The sequence below is a fragment of the Marmota flaviventris genome, chromosome 4 (assembly GCF_047511675.1).
Source record: "Marmota flaviventris isolate mMarFla1 chromosome 4, mMarFla1.hap1, whole genome shotgun sequence".
In the NCBI taxonomy this organism is placed as follows: domain Eukaryota; kingdom Metazoa; phylum Chordata; class Mammalia; order Rodentia; family Sciuridae; genus Marmota; species Marmota flaviventris.
The window spans coordinates 112,045,003-112,072,430 of record NC_092501.1 but is presented as its reverse complement, the minus strand read 5'-3'; positions in this window follow the sequence as shown (position 1 = coordinate 112,072,430).

Here is a 27,428-nt window from a genome sequence, read left to right as displayed (position 1 = left end):
ATATTTACATTATTCTGTATTTCTACTTTTATAGGTATATTTTTTAAATTTTAAATTAAATGTTTTAACTGACAACATAAAACATAAATACTCTACATACAAATGTGGTACCATGTGATGTTTCAATTTTTTACATGTTTACATTTTATGATGTTTAAATAAGATCAAATATATTTATCTCCTCATGTATCTATCATTTCTTCTTGGTGCAACTATTCAACATCTTTTCTTCTGGATTTTAGACACACACAGTACATAACTGTAATTCATGATTACCCTACTGTACAATACCACACCTGATATCCTTATTCCGTTGTAAACATAAGTATCCATTGATCAATTTGTCCCCTCCCTCATCCCTTCAATTCCACCCCAACCTTTGGCTACTACCACTGTATTCTCAATTTCTGTTAGATATTTCCTTCTTTTTTTTTTTTTTAAGAAAGGTTAGATAAACCCACACATCCACAACCAACTTCATTTTGGTAAAGGTGCTAAGAGCATATATTGGAAAAATGACAGCCTTTCAATAAATAGATCTCTAGAATATTCAATATCCATAAGCAAAAGAATGAAACTAGTTTCTTATTTCTCATTAGTTCGAAAAATAAACACAAAATGGAGTAAAGACTCAAATGTAAGATATGAAACTACTAGTAGAACTAACACTACCACTACTATGGGCAATGATTAAGGATAAAAGAATGGGTAAGAAAATTTTGGAAGACACCAGGAGCACAGGGAACAAAAATCAAATGTACATACATTTTCTCATTCTTTCTGTTAAGATGCTATTCTAGATATTGTCACTCTTCAACACAACTTCAGCATTGCTTTTTTCAGATACTTCTTTACTTCTGCCTATAGATTTAAACAAAAAATTTTAAAAATGATTCATGGAAACTCTAAACATTTCTGCTATGTATGATTTTTATAAGTCAAAAAGACCTTCCTGCACATTTTGGGCTAAAGTTCTCAGCTATGAAAGCATTCTATGACACTTCAATTCAGTACTCTTTATTTTGTTTTACTTTAGGAAATTCTATTATTTGTTGCAATTAATGTTTACAAATTTAAATAGTATTTCATGTTTTTTCAATATGATTTTGAAATTTCAATTAATGTTTGTTTTCAAATTTAATTAGTACTAATTAATTTGTATTTAATAGTGATAGTTTTGTTGGTATTCTATGTAATTCTTTAGTATATGTTACTGATAGGGCTCCCAGCTGCATGGTCCCTTCTGAGAAGCAACAGTGAAACAGCAGAGCAGCAGGGTGGCAGTGTAGGAGGCTTGGGAAACCATGACAACTTCATAGAGCCCCACCATACCCATGTAGGCCTGAGGCCCTGGGCTCCTTCGGGTGAAGCAGGGACAGCCAACCTGTCACCCCATGTTGGCCAGGCCTGGGTACAATGCCAATGCCTCCTGCTGCAAAAACCTGATCTACACATCACTTCATTTCTAGTCAGCACTGTACCTCATAACTATGGAGCATCCACAATCAGATGACCTCAACCTCCTGCTTCCTGACAAGACACAGAAAAGCAAAAGTAGGGATGACCTGAATGGGATTGCAGGGCTAATCAATAGCAGTAGTAATTTTCCAAACCCTAATTAGTGTAAATTTAGACCAATGGCATTAGGACTTTCCCAAACCTTAATTAGCATCATATCAAACCAATTGCCTTGATACTTTTTTTTTTCAAAACTTGATTAACATAAGTTTGGACCAATTGATTTGACCCAAGTACTATAATAAACTCCTAAACTAATGTACTCTGATGGAAAAACCTGCTGTGGGTTCCCCTCTCATACTGGGAGAGTAGTTCTTCAGTAAATCCTACTCTTACACTCATCCTCATTGTGGATTTTATTCCTTGAATTAAGGAGACAAGAACTCATGAAGAAGAAACTGAAAGTGACTTGCTTGGGTCTGCCCTTAGGAGCTTTAACACTTCTAGCCACAGAAGGCCTGCAAGTTGTGCAGACCCTACCTGGCAGGAGAAGGATAGAAACTTAAGTATCATTAATAAATCTAAAAAAAAAAAAAAAAAAAAAAAACTTCATTCATGAAGATACAGAGGCATTAGTTGGAAGTCTGCTCTATATAAGTTGTTTACACAAAACTAATAAGTTCATTACATATATATGCATTGAACACCTACTTTGGCTAGAAACGATTTAAGGTCCTTGGAATGATTTAGTAAACCAAGAACTACTTTAATTTAGTTTCCATTTTGCTCTAGGGAGGCAGAGCCAAATTATATAGTGATAAATATATTTTCCATAGTTTTATAATCACTTATGGAAATAAGAGCAATGAAAAGAAAATCAAGATTCTGTGGATATACCTATGGTGGGATTTGTTGCTATTTAAAAGGGATACTATCAGGATAGCCTTCATTAACATAACACTTGAACAAAGTATTGAAAGAGGTTAAGGGGACTTGTGAATATCTAGAGAATAATATCTCACAGTACACATCAAACTTAAAGCACTAAAGAAGTAAAACAAGGAAACAAATGTGACTGAGATGGGAGAAAAAAAATGGGAAAGTCTTTTCATGAAGGGAATAGAAGACTACTTTAATGACTATGGCATTCCTCTTGATTGAGTGAATAGAAAATGGCTAAATTAAGTTTTGAGTGGAGCAAGGATCAGCACACTTTTTCTGGAAAATACCTAATAGTAAATATACCTGACATTTACAGGCCACATAGTATGGGTCACACTTCTTCATCTCTAAAAATTATAGAAAAAAATCATAGATGCATGGCTATGTTCCAAAATTATTTATCAAAAAACAAAACAAAACAACTACAACAACAACAACAACAAAAAAAAAATGGCATTCAAGTTTGTTGGCCAGTTTGTCCTATGGAATGTAAGTAGCCATCTCCACCCCTAGAAGAGAGAAATAGGATGATGCAACTTTCATATTTCAGTGGACCACTGTGAATTCAATCCTGAGACGAGACTCCAGGGGGTATGCTTGAAAATCATGAGACCATTGACCATAGGATTTCTGTAATCATGATGAGATTATGTAATAGAAGTGTTGATATTGAGAAGTGGCTCTGTATATGCATATATTTTGAAGATAAAATCACTGAGAAGTCCTGAAAGTTTGTATGTGGGTGGCAACAAAGGATATTGATTGATATATGAAACTGGAAATTTAACACTGTCATCAAATGATGTGGTGAAAAAAAAACTGTGTTTAGTGAAGAAGATGATGGGCAAGAGGGAGGCAGCATTCTGCGTTGCTCTGTGACCTGGGGTTCAAGTATTGAGAATACAGTTTCTCTCCCAGTGATATACCTGTCCCCCTACTGAGCAGGAAGCACCAGTGACAGAATAGGCCTCCCAACTATTCGCCCACACAGACTACTGGATACCCAAGTGACATTGGTGGCAGCAGCACCCGCAACGAACTTTTGGCCACCCATCCAGAAATCTCAGTCACCACTCCCATAGAGGACACCCGTCAGCTTCTCATGAGTAAGAACTCTGGTGACACCCCTGTGTGGACATTTATCTACCAATGTGGGAAATTTCATGGTCATCACCATCTTGGGACTCTGCAGCAGCAGACATAATCCCCTTGGGCAGTAGCCTGCCTGCACCCAGGAACTTCACACAGGCTCTGAAGTCAGGTGGCATTGCAAGCCACAGAGCTCGCCGTCGAACTAATCATCCAATACCACAGTCAGGCTCCCCACACTGGACTGGACACCCCACTACTAAAAGCAGGAGCCCCCATCATGGGTCAAACTCATCACCATCTTCAAGGTATCCAGTTTATAACTCCCCACTCTCCCCAGCAGCAACTAACCCCATACAGTGAAACTCTGGTTACCTTCACCATCCTGAGGGCGGGGAAACTAGCTAACAACAGATGACCCCAACAATTGCATGAGAAGGGAAGCAGGAAAGATACTGGAAACCAACCAAAACAAGATCTGTTTCTTCATTGAAGATTCCCTCTCTCTTTTTCCCTCTCTCTTTTCATCTCCCTCTCCTTTCTCCTGCCCTCACATCCCAACATATGTAAAACCAAGTACTTTGCATGAATTCAGATTAGGATTTTGAAGTCTGGGATGACTGAATAATATATTACATTGTTATACAATGTTTTTTATTTTTTTAATTATTTTTTCTATTTTTTCTTTTTTCCACCAATTTCTGCTATTTTAACATTTTTAATTTTTGTTGATATATATGTGTGTTTGCTTTATGTACTCTACTGTCTTCCCACTTACTTGTCTACTCAAAGGTACTTCCTCTTCTTTCTCATGATAATAATCTTCCTCTTTAGCTTTTCTTTCACACTTTCTAACAACTCTATATCCTCACATCCTACCTCCTCAGCATATCATCCTACTCCTCACACCCGATTTTTTGTCTACCCTCAAAAACTGTAAACCCTTTTACAAATCTACTGAGTTTATTGTGGATAATAAATAAATTCACCATTTCTCTACATTGTGAACAAAACTGTAAATGTCTTATTAGCAAACATTTTTTTTGGTTTTATATTGTTTATATTGGCATCTGGTAAACATTGTCCTTCACCTCAAAGGAGAGGTATTGGATTTCTATAGGGCACACTAAGCCTATAAGGTAAAATCAGTAATGCCTAGGATCCACAGTGCTAGAAGGGAAGACACACAAGCAATATCAAAAGACAAGGGAAGAAAGTACCGCAAACAAATCAAGATACCACATAACTAGAATCCATGGCTAGCACAGCAAAAGATATAAAAGAGAAGGGTTCAGGATGTACATAATTAAAATGTTCTGCAAATTAAATGATGATATAAGAGAGCAAAAACAGGCAGCAAAAGATAATTTTAACAACAAGCTACATAAACAAATGCAGGAAGCAAAAGATTACTTCAATAGGGAGATAGAGGTTTAAAAAAACAAAAAAACAATCAGAGATACTTGAAATGAAAGAAATAATAAACCAAATTAAAAGTTTAATTGAAAGTTTCACCAACAGATTAGACCTCTTGGAAGACAGCACCTCAGACAATGAAGACCAAATATATAACCTTGAAAATAATATAGACCACACAATGAAAAGGGCAAGAAACCATGAGCAGAACATACAAGAAATAAGGGATAGCATAAAAAGACCAAATTTGAGAGTTATTGGGATAGAGGAAGGAATAGAGTTCCAAACCAAAGGAATGAGCAATCTATTCAATGAGATAATATCAGAAAATTTTCCAAACATGAAGAATGAATTGGAAAAACAAATTCAAGAGGCTCACAGGATGCCAAATGTACAAAATCACTACAATCCATGTCAAGGCACATTATAATGAAAATGCCTAACATTCAGAATAAGGGGAGAATAATAAAAACCACAAGAGAAAGGAATCAGATTACATATAGGGGGAAACTGATTAGAATATATGCAGATTTTTCAACACAGATCCTGAAAGCTAAAAGGTCCTGGAACAACATATATTAAGCTCTGAAAGAAAATGGAGTCAACCAAAAATCTTATATCCAGCAAAATTAAGCTTTAGATTTGATGATGAAATTAAAACCCTCCATGATAAACAGAAAATATTTTACAACTTAAAAGCCTACACTACAGAATATCTTCAGCAAAATATTCCATGAAGAGGAACGTATAAACAACAATAAAAATCAACAAATAGAGGTTTTATACCAAAGAAAAAACAAATCAAACATCAAATCAAGTCAAGTTAATACCAAAAATAAACAAAATGACTGGAAATACAAAACATGTCTCAGTAATAACCCTGGATGTTCAGAGTCTAAACTCACTGACCATACTACCAAAAGCACTATAACAGATTTCATGCAATTCCAATCAAAATTCAAATGACATTCCTCATAGAAATGTCATTTCCAAACTGGCAGATTGGATTTTTTTAAAAATACCTAACAATATCCTGCCTTCAAGAGACTCATAGGAAAAGACATCCACAGACTGAATGTGAAAGGTTGGGAAAAATCATAACAATCACATGGACTGTGAGAGCAAGCAGTGGTTTCCATCTTCATATCAAATAAAGTAGACTTCAAGCCAAAGTTAATCAAAAGGAATAAAGAAAGATATATCATAGTGCTTAAGAGTACAATTCATCATCAAGACATAACACTAATAAATGCCCCAAACAATGGAGCATCTATGTTCATCAAACATACTCTTCTCAGTTTCAAGAGTCAAATAGACCACAACACAATAATTCTGAGTGACTTGAACATACTTCTTTTACCACTAGATAGATCATCCAAAGAAAAGCTGAACAAAGAAACTATGGATCTCAATAATATAATCAATAACTTAGACTTCACTGACTTATATAGAATATTTCATCCTTCAATGAAAAAATACATGTTATTCTCAGCAGCACATGGATACTTCTCTAAAATAGACCATATATTATGCCACAAATACAATTTTTTATGTTTATTTTATTTATTTATTTTTATGTGGTGCTGAGGATTGAACCCAGCTCCTTGCATGTGGTAGGCAAGCTAACTAACACTGAGCCACAACCTCAGCCCCCACCAATACAATCTTAGCAAATACAAAATAGTAGAGTTATTACTCTGCATTCTATCAGATTATAATGGAATGAAATTAGAAATCAATGATGAAATAAAAAACAAAAGCTATTCCAACACCTGGAGACTAAGTAATATGATACTGAATGAACAATAGGGTGCAAAATATATTAAGGAGGAGATTAAAAGATTCTTAGAGGTGAATGAGAACACAGATACAATGTATCAAACTCTCTGGAACAGTATGAAGGCAGTACTATGAGAAAAGTTCATTGCATGGAGTTCATTCCTTAAAAGAAGAAAAAGTCAACAAATAAATGACTTAACACTACATCTCAAAGCCCTAGAAAAAGATCAAATCAACACCCAAAGCAGAAGACAGTAAATAATTAAAATTAGAGATGAAATTGAAACAAAAGTAACAATTGAAAAAGTTGATTAAAGAAAAAAGTTGGCTCTTTGAAAAACATAAATAAAATTGAAAGACCATTAGCTATGCTAACAAAAAGAAGGAGAGAGAAAATTCAAATTCCTAACATACATGATGAAAAGGGAAATATCACACAGACACTACAGAAATACAGATGATCATTAGAAATTATTTTGAAAACTTGTACTCCAATAAGATATAAAATATTGAAGGCATATACAAATTTCTAGAGTCATATGATTTTCCCAAATTGAATCAGGATGATGTACATAATTTAAACAGAACAATTTTAAGTGATGGAATAGCAGACACCATCAGAAGCCTACCAAACAAGAAAAACCCAGGACCAGATGGATACACAGTTGTGTTCTACAAGACCTTTAAAGAAGAACTAATATCAATATTCTCAAATTTATTTCAGGAAACAGAAACAGAGGCAGCATTTCCAAACTCATTCTAGTAGCCAATGTCACTCTGACTCCAAAACCAGGCAAAGACATATCAAAGAAAACTTCAGAATAATATCTCTAATGAACATAGATGCTAAAATTCTGGCAAATTGAATACAAAAAACATATCAAAAAGGTCATGCACCATGATAAAGTGGGATTCATCCCAGGAATACAAGGTTAGGTCAACATATGAAAATCAATAAATGTAATTCATCACATCAATGGATTTAAAGATAAGAATCATATGATCATCTCAATAGACACAGAAAAAGCATTTGACAAAATACAGCAACTCTTCATGTTCAAAACACTAGAAAAACTAGGGATAACAGAAACATATTTCAACATTGTAAAATCTAAGCCCCAGGCCAACTTCATGCTAAATGGAAAAAATTGAAAGAATTCCCTCTAAAAACTGGAACAAGAAAGGGTTGCCCTCTTTTACCACTTCTATTTAACATAGTTCTTGAAACACTGGTCGGAACAATTAGACGGACAAAAGAAATTAAAGGGATACGCATAGGAAAAGAAGAACTCAAATTGGCACTATTTGCTGATGATATGATTCTATGCCTAGAAGACCCTAAAAGTTCCACCAGAAAACTTCTAGAACTAGTAAATGAATTCAGCAAAGTAGCAGGATACAAAACCATCACCCATAAATCAAAGGCATTTCTGTATATCAGTGGCAAATCCTTTAAAAGGGAAACAAGGAAAAATATCACATTTATAACAGCCTCAAAAAAAATACAGATACTTGGGAATCAACCTAATGAAGGACTTGAAATATCTCTACAATGAAAATTACAGAACACTAATGAAAGAAATTAAAGAATGCCTTAGAAGATGGAGATATCTACCTTGTTCTTGGATTGGCAAAATTAATATTGACCATACTACCAAAAGCACTATAATACATTTCATGCAATTCCAATCAAAATTCAAATGATAGTCCTCATAGAAATAGAAAATGCACTTGTGAAATTCATCTGAAAAAATAAGAGACTTAAAATAGTCAAAGCAATCGTAAGGAAGAAGTGTGAAGCACTTACATAGTGATAGTAACAAAAACAGCATTGTATTGGTACCTAAATAGACTGGTAGACCAGTCAGAATAGAAGACAGAATACAGAATAGAGGACAAAGAGACTCATCCATATTAATACAGTTATCTTATATTAGACAAAGACACCAAAAACATACATTGGAGAAGATAGTCTCTTCAACAACTGTCGCTGGGAAAACTGGAAATCCGTATGCAACGAAAAGAAAATAAACCCATATCTCTCACCTAGCACACAACTCAACTCAAAGTGGATCAAGGACCCAGGAATTAAAACAGAGACCCTGAGTCTAATAGAAGAAAAAGTAGGCCCCAATATCCATCATATTGGATTAGGCCCCAACTTTCTTAAAAAGCTAAACATCAAAATAACAAATATCCCAATCAATGAATGGGCCAAAGAACTGAACAGACACTTATCAGAAGGTGATATACAATCAATCAACACATATATGAAAAAATGTTCAGTATCTCTAGCTATTAGAGAAATACAAATCAAAACTACTCTAAGATTTCACCCCACTCTAGTCAGAATGGCAGCTATTAAAAGTACAAACAACAATAAGTGTTGGCAAGGATTGGGGAAAAAGGCACACTCATACATTGCTGGCGGGACTGCAAATTGGTACAGCCAATATGGAAAGCAGTATGGAGATTTCTTGGAAAACTTGAAATGGGACCACCATGTGACCCAGCTATCCTACTCCTATGTCTATACCCAAAGTACTTAAAAACAGCATACTACAGGGACACAGCCACATTAATGTTTATTGTAGCAGAATTCACAATAGCTCAACTGTGGAACCAACCTATATGCCTGTGGGTAGATGAATGGATAGGGAAGCTTTTGTATATATACACAGTGGAACATTACTCAGCATTACAAGAGAATAAAATCATGGCATTTACAGGTAAATGGATGGAGTTGGAGAATATAATGCTAAGTGAAGTTAGCCAATACCCCCCCAAAACAAATGCCAGATGTTTTTTTCTGATATAAGGAGGCTGATTCATAGTGGGGTTGCTGAGGGGAAGCATGTGAAGATTAGAGGAAATCAAGTTAAGGCAAAGAGGAGGGAGGGAAAGCAAGGGGAAAAGGGGTGTAAAGATGAGATGGACATCAATTCCCCCAAGTACATGTATGAAGACACAAATGGTATGAATATACTTTGTATATAATCAGAGGTAAGAAAAAATGTGCATTATATGTGTAATATGAATTGTAATGCATTCTGCTGTCATATATAAAAAATTTTTAAGACAGAGATTAAAAAAGAAATTTAATAGTGAAAATCATGGGGAAAAAAAAAGAAATCAGAAAAATACTTTGACCCTTGTGTGGTAGCTCACACCTGTAATTCCAACAACTCAGACAGTTGAGTCAGGATGATCATACGTTTGTGGCCAGGCTTTATAACTTAGTGAGTCCCTGTCACAAAAATAAAAAATAAAGGGGGGGGGGGGGAATTTGTGTTTAGTAAAGACTGAAGGATGCAAATTAGATGTCATTTTTTGGACATTTTCTATATTTTAAATGTCCAAGTCTGATGTCAAATAGATATATAAGAATTTAGATAAAGAATGAAGTGTACTGCAGAAAAAAACAGATTTGGAATTCTTCAGCTTATTATTATTACTAGATTTTTCTTAATCCACTTAACTAAATGTGATCACCTAGTCAACAAAAGGGCATAGAAAAATATTTTTAAAAGTCACCTTTATGACATTTAAAAATAAAGAGAAAAGAAAACTTTTCCTAGCAGGAAAATTAGAAGGCTGACACAAGTCATATAAGAAGGCAACTAAGAGAATGTGATTTCAAAACTGCCAAAATGAAGGGAGTGATTAAATGTGTCAAATATTGATGGCATGTCAAAAAACTAAAAACTGATATTTTCCTACAATAATAAAAAATGTTGACTCATTGCTGAACATGATAGAAAATAGTTTCTTTATGTGTTGGCTGTAAATTCCTTTTAGTGTAGATTTAAGCATAAAAGGGATATTGTGAGCAGAATAGATTCCCCTTCACCCCAGGGACTTTTGTTGCAGAGGGAAGGTAGGGATTAGAGGGATAGTTATCAGGAAAACAAATGGGTGAAAAGATGTTATTTAAATGGGAGAAATAAGGACAAAAATTTTTGATAATGAAAATAGAAAAAGAGAGAAAATGAAACTCTGTAACAAAAGAGGGATGAATTACAGGAGCAATGTATTTCAGGAGAAGTAGGGAGGATAAGTTCCAGTGCACAAGTGGAGGGGCTGTGGCTTATAGAACAAAGACAGTTCTCTAGATACAGGCAGGGAGACAGAATAACAATGAGAAAAAACAAGACAAAAAAGTTACACAAGAAATGAGGCTTGAAAGCAGAAAGAGTAAATAACTTTTTCATAACTTAAGTATTTCTGAAAAGCATAAAGTACTCAAGTTGATACTTTGTTATTTCCACCATCAACAAAACAATGTGTCACAAATGGGTTTAGAAAGAATGTAGAACAGATGTCAAGAAACCTTTCATTATACAGAGACTCATAAACATATGGAATGACCCACCAAGCAAACTGTGGATTTGGAATCATTGGAACCCTCTGGGAAGTGATTAAAACACATATTTAGTGATCAAAAGTTCTATGAAGAAAGCAGTTTGATGAATTGTATGTCATTTTTTTTTCTAACCAACATTTTCTCTATTTTATGATCTTCTCCCTATGGTTTCATAGAAAGATGTATTTCTTCCATCTGTTATTTTCCATTTGGGTACTGCATAGTAAACTGAAGACTTGAGCCAGAAAATCCAAAGAATATTTTTACAAAGTAAAAATAAGAAATTTTAAATTTAATTATTTATAAGCATGTGAGTCTATAGTCTGTAATTACTTATCTAAATATAATAAATTAAGGCATGATGATTTTTTCTTAGTTCCACTAAAATTTATTATTCATTTCCTTTGAATCACCTTTGTTAGTTTCAGTATATATATGAAAATGTTTATAATTAGTCTGATATTAAAGCCTTGTGAATCTCTTCATTTCACTACTTATTTTTCCCTGCCTGCCGAACTATTTATTACACTGGATATAGGGAAAAAATAAAGCAAATATATAGAGATTAATAGGTTAATGTTGTTGATAGCTTTTGCAGGACATATAACACTTATATGTCATTTTTCAAATAGATGCCATTTTTATTGGTTTAAGTACTATTTATTTAGATCAGTTCAACTGGAGTAAGTTGTCCATGCTTAAAAATTATTATAAAAGCCTATATATTATCTGTATTCTTTATGAAGTTCATTCCAACTTGAATGAGATGAAATTTCAGTGGTTTTGATTTGTATTTTATGGATTGCTAAAGATTTTGAACATTTTTAAACTATTTATTGACCATTGTATTTTGGCTTTTGAGAAATAAGAGTTTAGTTCCTATGCATATTTATTGTTTGGGTTATTTAGTTTTTTTATGTCAAATTTTTGCCATTCTTCACACATTCTAAATAGTAATACTCTTGTCAGAACAGTGAATGACAGAGGTCATCTCTCATTCTGTGGGCTCTCCCTTCAAACTCTTCCTCATGTTATTTGCTATGCAGAAACTTTAAAATTTCATTCCACCTCGTTTGTTGATTTTTGGTATTCTTTCCTTAGCATTATGACTCTTACTTAGAATGTTGAAGACTATGTTTTCTTGAAGCATCTGCAAAGTTTCTGGTCCAATTGCTAGGTCTTTGATCATCTCTAAGTTTTGCATTTGAGCAAGGTGAGATATAGGAAAGTAGTTTCAATCTTCAACATAAGGCTATTCATTCAGTTTACCCAACACCATTTTTTTTAAAGGCTGCTTTTTCTTCAATGTATACATTTGGCATCTTTGTCAAGGATTAATGATTCTACACATATGGACTTGTATATGTGCGTAACTATTATTCTATTCCTTTTGTCTGCATGTTTATTTTTATGTTTATAACATGCTAATTTGATTACTATAGCTCTGCAGTGCAATTTGAACAGATAATGGACCCAACATTAACCTAACATTCGTTAGTCTAACAATCAAAAGAATGACCAGACTACCATAAGTCTTCTTAAAGAGGATCTGGGAACACCAAAAATGTGTCTCTCACTCTTGAGGTAGCCTACATTCTACCTTGAATACGTATTCATTGCTTTACCCCCAAAGGCATCTATCTCTTGAGATTTTTTATATTCTCTCTTGAATACATATCTGATTTTTTAAGTAAACTTCTGCCTATACCTCCAAATGCTGCATGCTCAAATTCTTTTCCACAATGCAAGCCAAAGACCCTGTTTGCCCTGAGTTGAATTCCCACTTCTTTCTTGGAATATCTTGGCTTATTTTTTAGACATGTCTTCTCCCATCACACCATAAGCAGTACTCCTTATCAGACTGCCAATTTCAAAAGAATACAACTCTCCTTGTCTTTTCCACTTTCCACACCAATTGACTGGCCATTTTCTCTCTACTCTGATTCAGTCTGATTCCTATTTCCACATTAATTTATGGGGTGGGTGCCCAGTGATCCAGTGAAAGGTACAGCCTGATTGTTTAGTCTTTGTATTTTTTTTTTAAAGAGAGAGAGAGAGAGAGAGAGAGAGAGAGAGAGAGAGAGAGAGAGAGAGAGAATTTATATATATATATATATATATATATATATGTTAGTTTTTTGCAGACACAACATCTTTGTTTGTATGTGGTGCTGAGGATCCATCCCGGGCTGCACACATGCCAGGCAAGCGCACTACTGCTTTTTCCACATCCCCAACCCTTGTTTGGTCTTTGGTATTCAAAAAGCAAGTATACTAATAATAATGCGGAAAAAAAAAAAGTTCCAAGGGAATCTGAAAAAGGGAAACTGCAGAGATTCCCAATTTGTCAACTTTGGAAACCCAAACAAAGAGATCCCTTCAAACTCTCCGCATGGCTACCTGAGTCCTGGGTTTCTGTCACTGGAAATCACCAGGATATTCTCCCATATAGATGAAGCGGAAGCTCACTGTTCCTGAGCTTATTTACTGCTTAGATTCTAAATATATTTTGTTAGCATCAGTTTTTCTTAAACTCGGTGGGAGAATGTCTTTGAATCATTGGAGAGAAGCGTCCTGTCCCCCATTGTCACACATTATACACGAGGATACTGTCTATTGCCTTTATTAATTCCTTATGCATTCTGGAAAATGGAATTTTGGTTTTCATCAATTTGCTAGCTCACAGAGTTGTCTAACAGTATTTTCCCACTATTCTCCTACCTAAGTTTGTTGATGCAGAACTACTGTTTCAATTCTTACTTGGGAAGCCCATTTGACACTCTTTGATCCTTCTTTTTTCCCCCTCTACTTTTACTGACTTAGTAGACAATGACATAATAGCAACTACAATAAATACAGTAAAACTATATAAGTGAAACATGTAAATTTATTTAAAATAAAGAAAAAATATGATTTTATCAAATAAATAGGGAATATAAGCAGAAAATTGAGAACTATGAAAATAATTAGCCAGCTGTGGTGGCACTTTTCTGGTTCCTTGTAAGAAAATATAAGTGGTGAGAAGTCATACAAGTGAACTTCTAAACATTTAACAGAATTCTTATATTTCAAGTATAAGTTTATTTATCAAATTTAAATGCAGTTTAAATTTTATGATTTTTCAGAAATCCCTGATTTCTTTTTTTCCATTTCTACTGAAACAAAATTCATTAACCTCTATTATAACCAATATGGATTTTCTCATTCTTTTTGCTCTGATAATTAATATTACTACCAATATTACTACTAGTAATACTAATACTACTACTGTTGTTATTATATTAATATTAATTTGATCACACTTTCATTTTGCTTATTCTTTATCTGATTCCAAGATTTTTAAATATGTATTCAACTGTTTGATATAATTATAGAGTTTTTAAATAATATTTTTTATATTTTTCTTTTCCACAAGAAAGTATGCAGCATTTCTTTCTTGTGGAAAAAGAAAATATAAAAAAAGTTATATAAAAACTGTACAATAATATCAAATACCTAATTGCATTGTTAAAACTATTTTTACTTAAAAAAAACAATTAAATCAGTGTACAATCTGAAAAATAACAAAGAAAACCTTAAAACCTGACAAAAGCTCATATAGATTTAGCAATCCCATACATCAGTCTACAAATAAAGACACCTTTGGATGTGATAGATGTATTTCTGACCTTGATGATGGTGATGGTTTAATGAGAGTATGCACATATGCAAACTCATCAAACTGAATGAATTAAACATGCAGTGTTTTGTATATCACTCTTCCCACAATAAAGCTGTTAAAGAAAAAATGTCAGTGGTCCCAACAAATAAAAAGTTATTAATATTTTCATATATTAATTCAACCTCAATATACTTAAGTTGAATATTATGTTTTCATTGGGAATATCACCACAATTTACAAATGTTAATGCTTTAGGAAATTTACATATGGAAGTTAATTAAGTTCACATTTAGGGACATAGGAACTTAATGTTACTCCTCTAATTTAAGCCTTACTTTTCTTTTGACCCTTCATGTAAATGATCACATCACTCATTTGTCTTCTCATAATAGCTCTGGATAATAATTATTCATGTGTTTTATTCATTTTTCATAATTTTTCAGAATTAATATTTTTCACCTTTTTATTTTTTTACAAACTATAAAGGAATGTGTTTAATTTTAATGTTAATTTTATTCTGACACACATTCTATTATATGCAACAGTTTTACACTGAATGTGATTATGCCAGAAATCAATCTATAATCTTCAATTCTATCTTTATTTCTCAGGTAGTTAAAATAGCAATGGAGAATTCTATTTTGAATTATGCAGGAAGACACATGAATTCCTTGTCACTAAGGTCTGTCACCGAGACATCTTAAAAAGGGCCTTTTTATTGAATGTGTCGTCTAAATCAGCTTTCCCATCAATTTTGAAGCTATTTGTAGTCAAAAGTAATGAGTGTCTCAGCTGTTACTTCTTAGGGTTCAAAGTGATGTATTAGAAAATGAAAGTGAAAGTGCAATGAATAAAAACTCCATTGAAGTTCAGATAGCAATATTGCCAAGGCAATTACATCAAATAACAATCATCTTTTTGATGTTATTAGCAATTGTCAATTTAATTATGTTAAAGGTTGCCCCATGTTGTTCAATGATGGATATTAATATATAGGTCAAAGATAAACATTTATCATGAAATGCAGACTTGTTTGTTGAAAGGTGTGGAATAGAGAAGACTTTAAATCTTTCTTATAGAAGAACTCAATATTCATGCTGCAGAGTCCATTAAAGGAAGTAGGTCACAAATTATTCTAGTCATTTATTGTAGCTTTGGAGGAAAAAATGGAGCAAATCTGATTCAGTATTAAGGGGACTTTTTATCCATCTTCAATATTTAGATAGATTCAAGGTTATCACAAAGATGTAAAAAATATTTGCATTAAGAAATGATGTGGAAATGTCAGAAAGATTCTGGGTAAATTGTGCTATATTTATGAAGGACTACTGTCAATGGAAGCAAATCATATGGAGACTATTTCTTAATACATTTCAACTGTGCTTTCAGGACATTTTCAAGTCCAGAATTTTGTTAAAGTATTTATAAAATTGTTTAAAGTGCACAAATTATTGAATCAGAGATAATTTTTTTAATTTCAAAATTACTCCACATTTTAGGGAAATTTGTTGTCTTAACCTATAATCATATATATATATATATATATATATATATATATATATATATATATATTATATATATATATAAGTATATATATATAATATATATATATATATATATATATATATTATATATATAATTATAGTTTATATGCTTTGTTTTGTTAACTACAGTTATAATTAAAGTTTATATGCTTTGTTTTGTTAACTACAGTTATAATAAAGACTATATGAAAAACTCTGCTAAAGGATGCCTGAGGGTGGTGAGCAAGATCATTTAAAACAACAAAAAATATGATTGTGTGGATGACTTTTAATGACACATCTTTTTGAAATACTTTTAAAACATCTGAAAATGCAAAAGAAATGATTTAGCATTTCTCAATAGGACATGCTTTTTAAAATAGGCCAAATTGTTTCCAAAATGGTTCCTGAAATTTACAAACAAACTGAAAGAATTAAATAAGCTCCAGTTTTGACTAAGATTAGTGTAGAATTTCTTATAAAGGTATAATCTAAAACATGTTAATTTTTTTCATGTGGCACTAGATTTCTTATTTTATTTTTTGAATCAAAATCTTATACAAAGAGCTGTTAGTCAATAAAAGATGACCCAGTTTGTGGCATAAATACTCACATAATTTGAGATTGATATGATTAACTAAAAATTACATGTATTTGACTTACAGTGTTCATCTGTTTATTAAAACCTAGCTATAAACTACAAAAAATGTCCAGAAATTTATATTTTAATGATTTTTTAGATTTGATAAAAATTATAAATGCTATTAACTAACTGCAATCTCCTTATTTCAATTAGCTTCTTTAAGGCCTTGATGTGGTTATCATGGGTAGGAAGGGCTCCCCCTGGTGCTATGAATGAAAAAAAATTAAGAAAATAAAATAAAGTAAGAATTTCAATAGTGTCAAAATCTATTAACTTCATCAGCTTAAAGATATAAATTAGATAAAGTTTATGTTAGTCCCTTAAATTACAGTCACTTTCCACTCTTTATATTGGAAGAAAATTCATTTGGCCTTAACAGAGAATGATCCAAAGAATTCCCCGGGCAAAAGTTCATGGCTAAGGAAATTTCCTGCTCTCCATTAATTACTATTTTATATATTTGTATTACCTCTTTAGGTCAAAAGACACACAAATCATTGCCTCAGTGGCTTGCTCTTCAGACAATTTATAATTAAAGATTAGTCTTTGTACATTCTGTTTCTGTTACAACATGTTAAAAGCTTGCAAGTTAGTACTTCTGCATTCACAGAAAAAAAAGAGTGAAGAAATTTAAATTAATGACTTTCCTTAGATTTATCAGAGAATGAAGATCACAGATTTCAAAGCAAATATGTACTGAACAAAGACAAACATGCAAGAAAACTATATTAAGGAGAATGAAATTAAATTCAACTCTGCTGAAACAAACTATGCAAGACCTTTTAAGTGCTGGAGAGAGATAAGTAGGACAGTACTACAGGACATTATTGGGGGATCAATCAGTGGAAAATGTCAAGCACATTAAGTTGTTGTGAGTTTTCGAATGTTTCTCCCTTGCTGGAGGAGGCCATCTGAGTTTGTCCATGGACACCCATTGAAATTAGTATCCTGCACTTTCATTGAGACTGAAACATAAGGGTACTGTCCTGCTTTGTTTTTACATTTCCAGGCCTTTAAGAATTAAATATTCCATGTTTGTAAAATTGGCAAGAGATGGGAAAAATCATTATATACATTAATTTTGAGTGAAATAAAAAAATAAATACAAAAAAATTAGAAAAAGAAAAGCACCAAAACACTGCAACTGCAAGTTGCCTAATATAAATACTACAAAGAGAAATCATTCAGGAGACTATATCCAGGCATAAACCTTTGCAAATTTTAATCAAACCAATTGTAACATTAAAGTCTTCTTAGTCACACGACAAACTATCACCCACCAAATGGGAGAAAGGATTATAAAAGTACAGATTAGCTTACCTGAAGCAAAAGCTGCTAAAGCCAGTAACTGAAGTTAAACGTGTGTAATAACAGATGAATATTTGAAGGCAGATTGTGTATACTAAATGTGTTAGTTAATATAATAGGAAAATGAAAAGAAATTAAAAATGAGAAAGAAAGAAAGATTTCTTCGCTTCTAATAATGAATTTTCTAGATAGAAAATCTCAAATAAATCTGGAATGAAAAAATGATTATAGTAAATTTGCCAGATACCATTTTCATTAGAACAAAAATGAAATAGGTAAAAATCGCACAAAATATGTACAAAGGCTATGTTAAGAAAACTATAAAACTCAGACCTGAAACCTTGAACTGCTAGAAGAATACAAAGGAAAAAACACTTCCAAGGTGTTGATATTGGCCAATAGTTTAAGAACCAAAGGCAAACATTAATAAAATGGGATTATTTGAAATTTAAAAACATCTGAAAAGAAAAAGAAATAATCAACAGAGTGAAGAAGCAACCTCCAAAATGGGAGAAAAATTTTTCCAGCTAATTACATGACAAAGGAATAGATCTATAATATATAAAGACCTCCAAACTTAATGACAATAACAAAGGAAAACCAAGTAATTAATCAAAAAGGGGACAAACTATCTGAATATACAGTTCTCTAAAGAAGTACAAATGGGCAATATATATGGAAAATTATTACCATATTTAGTCTTCAAAGAAATGAAAATCAAAATTCATTGTGATTCTATTTTATCTAAAATGGCTATTATAAAAGTGTTATTATTTTTATTACTATGATTGCACTATTATTTATATTTTGTGCTACAATTTATGCTGCCTAATAGATGATGATCAAAACAAAATGGGTGATCTGTGGGAGGCCATCCTCACACATGATTTGAGTTACCTCCCTGGCTGAGTGAGAGGTGCTTAGACACAGCTGTGTTAGAGCTTTCCCCACTCTTTCCCAGGTTCGAGGGCTTGTCCATGGAGAGGCGTGCCTGGCCATTGCCCCAAAGACCCAATCGTCGCCCCTGATCTTGGAATGCTGCCCCCCTTAACCTTCACTGGATGGGATGTTCCTCAGAAGTTTTTGTTCCCCAATAAAAGCCCACTCCCTGGCGTATTCTCTCTCTTGCTAGTCTCTTCTGTAAACCTCGCCACCGAATTAGGTGGCTGGAGGCGGGAGCTAGGAGAAGGCATCCAGGAGCTGGTATTAAAGGTAATGAGAGTTTTGTCTCTTTAATTTAAAACTCCCTGTCAATGGCTTATGAATCAAACCTTCTTTCATGAAGCCAGCACTGGCTGCATGGCAGAGTGATCAGTTAAAAGTGTCCAGAGAGCACAGAAGAGAACAGAATATTCTGAAAAGAGTAGTTTGGAGAAACACATACTCAATATTTACCTTGTTACTTGCAGTCTGCATTATAACCAAAGTAAGTTAATGGATTGTTGCAGTAAGCAGGTAGCTTAATTTTGTGAAGATTCAATAAGCAGTAAAATAAGTTTGACTTTGGTTCATCAGTGCAGGAGTTGCTTTAATTCAGAAATATTGTTTAACTAGGAAAACATAGCAGACTTTGTGTGTGGGGTGTGTGTGTGTGTGTGTGTGTGTGTGTGTGTTTGAAGAAATGAAAGGTAATAGTTGATTACTTTAATTAAATTTTTTTCTTAATCTTGGAAAGTTTCATGTTTGTGATTGAAACAGATATTAATACTATGGAATGTATTTCCTTCCAATATATGAAACAAATTGAAAATGTAGATTCAAACATGTTTTAAAGTACATTAAAATATTGTATATTTTAATATTTACTGTAATATTCAGTGACATAATCTCAAAAGTTTGACTTCTACACAAAGTTTATATTCAATATACATATATAGACATATATATGCACATATCTAATACAGTGTTCTTATTTTACATAGTCATGTACACTAGAAATTATTCATCACATGTATATTTTGCAATATATTCATGAAATACAAACTCTTAATTTATTACAGTTTATATAATTGAAATAATTTGGCTAAAATTAAACACCTAATAACTTATTAAGCCAGAATTTTAAGCCACTGTTTCTAATATCAAAGTCTGTGAAAGAACACTAAACAGTGCTGCTTGTCATGAGACCCATTTAAACAAAACAGCATGGTGGGTGACATAGATTTAGAAAAGCAGTGGTTACTTGTGCATTGACCTAGAAGAACTTGAAGAAAAAAACACCTGTAACTAAAAAAAGATGAGTTTTATATTTCTAAGTTGAAATACAGAAAAAGTAGTCGAGACTATTTTCAGCAGGAAAATTATTATGAAGAAAGATATGAAAGAGAAGTATACATAGACTAGACATGTTATGAAAGGTACTTTGGAGTCAGACTTATATTTACATTGATACAATAGGATGAAACTTAGATTTTTTGTGGGACATGACACGAGATTTAGTAAATGAAAATAAATTTCTAATTGTAACTCAGAACCCAATGATCTTTTAATTTGGAATGTATTTAAATATTATGCATAATAGAATGAAGACATTCAGATCTATAAACCTTTGTTCATAATATATGTATGGGAATTTATTTGCCTCTGTTAAGATTTCAGTTACATTACATTAGAGCATTGCAATGATTTGGATGGTGAGTATCAAGGGCACCATGAAAAGACTATTAAGTTTATTAAGGCTTACTAAGAAACTTTGCATCATTTAAGTTGATTCATAAATTTATTCTTCTCCACACATTTGACCATATATAAAACCTACCCATCTTATGGCTTGTTACAAAAATAATATTATGATGATACCTCTATGATACAAAACATGTATATTAATTTCTAAATCTTGATTTGATTTCACAATTTATTTTTATAAAGATGGAACTAGAGTTGAAAAGAACAAAGATTTTTGAGTCAGATGTAAGTTCTTATTATTCCTGCCTAAACCCACCCTTCGGGCAGGATAGTTAACTTACATATTTCATATGTATCTAATTGTGGGAAATTATTCCTAATATATACTCTCCTGATTTCATTCTTAGAGTAAAGTCACATAGGTGAGATCAAGGACAAGTAGTTTCTATCTTTTTACCTGATTATTGCTAAAATTAGGGTCAACACACTTTTTGAGTTTTAGGTAGAACATATGATACCACAATAAGCAGGTTATTTGGGTCTGATTTAGGCAAAGTTAGAGATGAGGTTGGGATAGAGAAAGATCATGAATAGGATTTGAGTCATTGACTATTTAAACTTCTGTTTCATCCCTGGTGATGTAGTCATGAAATTTCAAAACGCAGAGTGTCAAGGTACATTTTTATCCATAAAATAAAAATTGTAGGTGTTGCTCTCAATTTTCAATTTTCTTCACATGGATCCAAGACAAAACTCCAAGTAGCAAGAGTGCTTTAGATTCCCCAACTTTACCAAATGCCAAAATCACATAATATACTTTTGAAATTCTGCATGACAAATTCATATCAGTTAAATATCTGTCTGAATTTAGAACCAAGAATTAATACCAATACTTTTTAAAGACCCTTCTTTTATTCCCTTGTTTTTCTCCAAAGTTATTCCATTGTACAGCAATTTTGACTGAATAACTTTGGTAAAATATTATCTTCCAATTGTGAACTCAAACTAAGATTTTGATGTAGAAGCCTAAAAAATTACCAAATTAAATTTAATTTAGTTACTAAAGACATATGATAAATGAAATTATCTCAAGATATTTACTTGTAATTACCAGCTTTTGACAAAGATAATTAGTTGTATTCAAATGATTATAATCATTATTATTATTTATTACTTATCATTTGATTTAACATGATAAAGCTTAAAATATTGTATTTCCATAGTTCCAAATAAAGCTTTACTTTATTCAGGGTTTGGATGCAAAAAAGAGAAAGGATAAGCAACAGAGGTTGAAAATGTTGGGCAGCTGTCTAAAAGCAGGTATCTAAGAATTGTCTTCCTCTTTATTTACTTGTTGAAAAATCACTGTTTCATATTTTATTTTTAAAATCCCATAGAAGGCATGATCATAAGCAATCATCATCTTTCAGCGTGAATCGCTTTCAACTGCTTTCAGAAGTATTTCTATTAGAAGTTGTGTGATAAAACCCATTATCTGGTAGATAGTACCTTAAAATGCTATCACTAACTCAAGGTGTATTTTTCTGTGATAACTTCTAGTGTACCTCAGTTTATGATACTTGATTTCACTTGAATTAATCTTCTTTAATTTTTTTTTTCTGGAAACATTGCTTCTCTAGCTTTGCAATTCCCCTCTTATCATCCACAACGGCCTCATTCATTACCCACATTATTGCAGTTTTTCACTGTTTAGGTAGAATTTGATAGTTTTGAATAATGATAAGTTTTACAGTTTTACCCTTATTACTAAGTTTGATAAACATGAAAAATATGCTCTGCTAGTATGTCACATAGTTTCTCTTCACTCAGTGAGCTGTTGATATGATATGGACTTTCTGTCAGTAGATGACTCTATCATACAAAATAATTCAATTGCCTGCTTAATGGTAAACGAAGTGAAAAGAAAATAGTGAAAGCATAGATCAAGTAATCATGTCCAATCATGATCATTTTATAACAGTGTTAAGAGAGATATTTTCTTACTTTTTATTTCTTTTCACAATATAATGTCATAATATATTTGATATTGGATAGACAAAAATTCACCATACATGCTATTGTAGCAATATGCTCTTATTATTTTTTTGAAATAATTAATCATGTATATTTTATAATATTCTAGATTCATTCTATGTTTAATTTTAAATAACTTATTTGTTAAGATAAACTAAATCCTATCACAATATTGTCATTAAATTCCCTGGGCAAAGTATATGAAGCATAATACTGCTTGTCTAAATAATTTAAATTTTCTTTCAAGTTTAATTTTTAAAAGTACTTAGAGAGTCATATCATGCTGTTTTTATGAACTGTTTTTGTAGCTGAAGAACTATGGGAAGTCCCTGTACATTCTGAAAAAAATTAAGTATTCATGAGCTTATTGTGCTCTGTAGCTAGTGGAGAATGCACATGTATCTATTTATATGAATATATAAATTGAACTTAGTATTTTAAATATAAAGGGTATATTGCTTGCTGTTTATAAAATAAATAGTGTTGTGGCTCAGCAGTAGAGTGCCTCACCTAGCACTTGGAAGGCCCTGGGTTCAATCCTCAGCACTACATATAAATAAATAAAATAAACATATAAAAAATAAAATTGATACCTATATTATTATGAGAAGATACACACACACATTATGAGAAACTTGCAGAAAATGAGATCTGATTAATCTTTAAATGCAAAAGTATGATTTAAAAACTTATTTAAATGAATTAAATTTGAATGCAGGATTTTATTGAAATGCTAAACTGATCTTTCTCTTTCTTACCCTTAATTCTCCAGTTCTCATCTACCTGAAGAGTCCTCACAAAATTAAAATATTTTTTCAATTATATTTAGTGATTTAAAATTTTACCAAGAATGTTCCATTTCTATCACACATGAATAAGGTGTGAGCCCAAGTTTATGCTTCAACTTACTTCTCAACTTCCAATGCCTCTCGCTTTTTCCAAAATACAAAGAAACACATATCCTTTGAAACCTAAACACACATACATTTTCTTACTAAGAATAAATTCATATTTAAAAAGATTAGAATTACTTGTTTGGTAGTCTAGTCAAATAAAATTGTTTTGCATATTGTTCTTAATAAGTAATACATACACATACAGAAAATCATGACTATCTCTTGTCATTAAGAATTTTGGGCTGAAGGTGAAGCTCAGTTGTAGAGTCCATGCACCACAAAAATAACAATAATGCTAAAATAAATAAGTAAATAAAAATAAAAAATATTTCAGAGGAAACACAAAAGAAAATCTCCATTTGAATATATATTCTCTTACATTTTAACTAATATAGAATTTAAAATATTGTACCAAGATTACTAGAAACAACATTCATTTTTGGCTTTTATTGTTGTATTACAATTATACATAATATTGAGTTTTATTGTACCAGTCATGCATCCACATAACAAAATTTGATCAATCTCATTCCCCAATACTTCCCTTTTCCCTCCCTTCCTTCCTCACCCAATATCCTTCCTCTACTCTACTAGTCTTCCTTCTGTTATTAATATTTTTAAATGAGTGTCATTATAATTACTGGTCTGTATTTTGGATTCTCTGTTATTCTCCCTTGTATTTTCATGACATCTCTTTTCTGTTCCTCTCTCCATTCCCTATTCCCATCTTGCACACATGAAAGCAAACAATCAGCCCTTGATTTTCTGAGTCTGGCTTAGCTCAACTTGCTTAATGTTTTCCAGCTCTGCCTATTTACCAGCATAATTTCATTTCTCTTTATGGGTGAGTAAAACTTCATTGTGAATCTACACCACATTTTTTTTATTGATCTGTTTGTTGATTGGCACTTGAGCTGGTTCTATAACCTGGGTGTTGTGAATTGCACTGTATCATTATTGTATGCTGCTTTTAGTTCTTTTGGATAAATAGCAAGGATTGGGATAGCTGGGTCTTATGATGGTTCCACTCATAAAACTTTTGAGGAATCTACGTGCTGATTTCCAAAGTAGTTGTACTAATTTGCAGTCGCACAAACAACATGTGTTGTTTGTGCGACTGCAAATACTCATCCTAAATGCACAGAAAAGAAAACAGACATATTGGTTCCAGTATTCAAAATAACTATCTTTAGGTAACTAATCATTCCTATAACATTGCACAGTTCCAAATTTTTACATCCCTACATTTCTTGTCAGATTAATAAGATGGTAGTTTTCATATTATACATATACATTATCCTTTGTCACTCTACTCTCCCACATCTCTGAGTTTTCATGACGGAAGATGTTCCAATGTTTTTTTTAATATTTATTTTTTAGTTTTTTTTAGGTGGACACAATATCTTCATTTTTTATTTTTATGTGGTGTTGAGGCTCGAACCCAGCGCCCTGTGCATGCCAGGCAAGCGCGCTACCGCTTGAGCCACATCCCTCAGACCTTCAATGTTTTAACATAATAGTTTTATCATTCTTAACAACTCATATAGCAATATTCATATATCTTTAAAGGATATGATTCAGGATCTTAGTGTGTACACAGAGTTGTATTACCACCATTGTTATCTAACTTTATAAAAATCCATCACTCTTATGCCAAAATCCACATATATTGCTACTCACATTTTACTCCTCTCTTCCAATTCAGTCTCCTGAACTATTAATCTACTTTCTGTCTCTATAAATTTTTTGTCTATTCTGGACATTTCTCATAAAAAGAATCATAGGCAACTGTGAAATAAATTATGGAACTATACAAAATACTTAAAAGAACAAATTTATTCCTCAATAACAAAAAATAATATATTCAATGTTTCTCTACTAATGGTCAACTTTATATACATAAAATATTGATTCCACTTATATTTTCTGTACTGTAACCTGCAGCCTTAAAATGAATACTTCCCAGACCCAGAATCACTTATTGAAAGGAACAGATTGTGTACAAACAGGAAAGAACATGGATCACATTAAAATCTTAAATATATCAGAATAATTAATATATCAACGATGGTAATAAAACTCCACTGAAACAGTTTTAGTGCTAAGTGTTTCCATAAGAATGATGGGATATATTTCTTTTGACATTAGTAACTATTATATGATAATCAAATACTATCATATGATGATTCTTATAAATAAATCACAGGTATATAAGCTTAATAAAACCCCATTTTATCAATTTGAATTAATTTATTTTCATGTGCATATAAAATGAAAGAAAGTTAACATTCTAAACGTGTTTAAAATGAAAAGTCTTGATATTTTAATTAAGGATCAATCTGTATTTAAAATGATTACAATAAATGTTCAGAAATCTAGCCACATAAAATCACTGTTAATATTGCTCTAAATCAATAATGTAATACAAATTAAAATTGCATATAAAATATGACATTAAATTTTTTGCTCAATTACTCTAAATTATTCACCATTAAGTTTGAGCATATAACAAGAAGAAAAAAAAAAACTTCATAAAAATCTTTTAGTTCCTAAAAACATTCAGAGGAAAATATATACTTTTTTGGTTGATTTGAAAAATATGAATAAAGCTTTCTCCCTTAAATTAGAAGAAAGAATTAATTTTTGAACACAATGGAATTAAAAGGTTTTATCTCACCTAATCTGAACAGAGTGAAATGAATTTTATTACAGTAAGTTAACTAGGCACATAATGAAAATAAAATATAAAATAATTTTAATTCAGATAAATAGAAAAATAGCACAGACTCTTAGAAAATAAATATTATCTATCATAGACATCATTAAATTGAGTTTATTGGAAAATACAAATGGCAACAGATCTAACAGAATAAAGTTAAATGAATTTTATGGCTGATTTTGTTTCACAAAATTACATTTCACTTTGACCCTCATCTGTAACTTTCTGTGGAGTTAATCTTTGAGCATTACTCATTTTAGAAGTGTTAATGTACCATAAAGGATTTGTATTATCATTAGATGTAATATCTGGGCCAGGTGTTACATGTTCTCTGCATCTGTCCTGAAGTCCATTTAACAGTTTATAAATCTTTAAGATCATATGATACATTTCTATGATTAGTTGCATCCTTAACATCTTCTGAAATGCATATTATAAAATCAACTTTTTCTTTTTTAACCTGCACTATAAAACATAAACCTATGGATTGATATTAAATGTCTAATTTTTCATATTTACTTCCATCATTAAGCAACTCAGAGTATATTTACATACAACTACATGAGATTATGATATTTTGACATGCACAATGATATTGTGACTTGTGATCTAATCCCTGTAAGACAAATCACTTTGAATTTCCTATATACAGTTTCTTAATTTGCAAATCATTGTTTCAGCTGTATTGTTTAGAGGCATTAGCATTTCATTGTTTTTTTTTTATCATTACTAAATTGCAAGCTACTACACAATATAAAATTAAGATTTACATTTTATTTGTATATTAAACATATTCTTAAAAACTATAGGTAGCTCATAAAAATGTATTTCTTTAATAAGTTTTTATTTATTTATTTATTTATTTATCATTTTTCGCACAGGGCCGGTGATCAAATCCAGGACCTCACACACCCTAGGCAAACACTTTATTATGGTGATTTATCCCCAGTCCTTCCTACCACATTTTAACAA